Below are 924 nucleotides of genomic sequence, written 5' to 3' on the forward strand. Positions count from 1 at the left end.
CGTGGGCAAGCACACGCCCGTGTGCATCCCTTTTCGGCAGTGGGCAAGGATACCCTGCTCAGTTAACGCAAGTTTTCGCTTAAGTTAATGAAATATTTGTTTGCGTCGCCAAATCCTTTGTATTAGATGCATGGATCAAAATGGGAGGCTATTTTCATGCGTGCATCATTCCAACAGTAGGTATAAGTATCAAGACAAATACACACAAGTTTCCCTACTTCAGCAATGATAGTCTATAGTTTAATATTGAAACACGATTCAAGTTTACACTTATAACATTGCTTTTGAAGTAGAGTTTGTGGAAGTGTTCAATAACAACAGAATTTGTATTGGGATGATTACTAAAGAAGGGACTCTGCGCTCAAAATGCCTAGCGAAGTAAGCACTGTATATCTGACGCAGGTGAAACATGAGGAAGCCGTCCTTGTTGAGACAGACACGGAAGTAGCTCCGTCGGAGATGGATCGGTATACGTATGCGGATCAATCATATGTGTGACTGTAGGTAGATGGTCCATTGCGCTACTAGATGGACGTGCTCCCGTCACAGCCTGCCCTTGCATATCTGATACAGGGAATAAATAGCAGCTCCTCTTAGCAGATGCCGCTGCCTCTGCCTGTTGTGGGCCATTGCGAAGGATAAGGGAGGTATTAAAATCTTCGCAGGTGTCCTGGCGTCGGCAATTATCGTAAGTATCGCTGATGGTGTCACAATGGAGGTCCATATCGAGCTCAATATCTGAGCGTGGGTTCAGTAAAATCGCTGGAGGCAAAGCAGCTTATGGATATGACCTAAGCGTGCCTGCTGAGTCCGTCCAATACTGGAAAGGCGGCTTACTTCAGATTTACTTGATCGGCGGACGCGGCGATCCTTAAATCTGAGATGATAGCCATCGACACCAGGAACGCTGAGGACAGTAGCTGA

This window comes from Phytophthora parasitica (genome assembly GCF_000247585.1).
Source record: "Phytophthora parasitica INRA-310 unplaced genomic scaffold supercont2.15, whole genome shotgun sequence".
Classification (NCBI taxonomy): domain Eukaryota; phylum Oomycota; class Peronosporomycetes; order Peronosporales; family Peronosporaceae; genus Phytophthora; species Phytophthora nicotianae.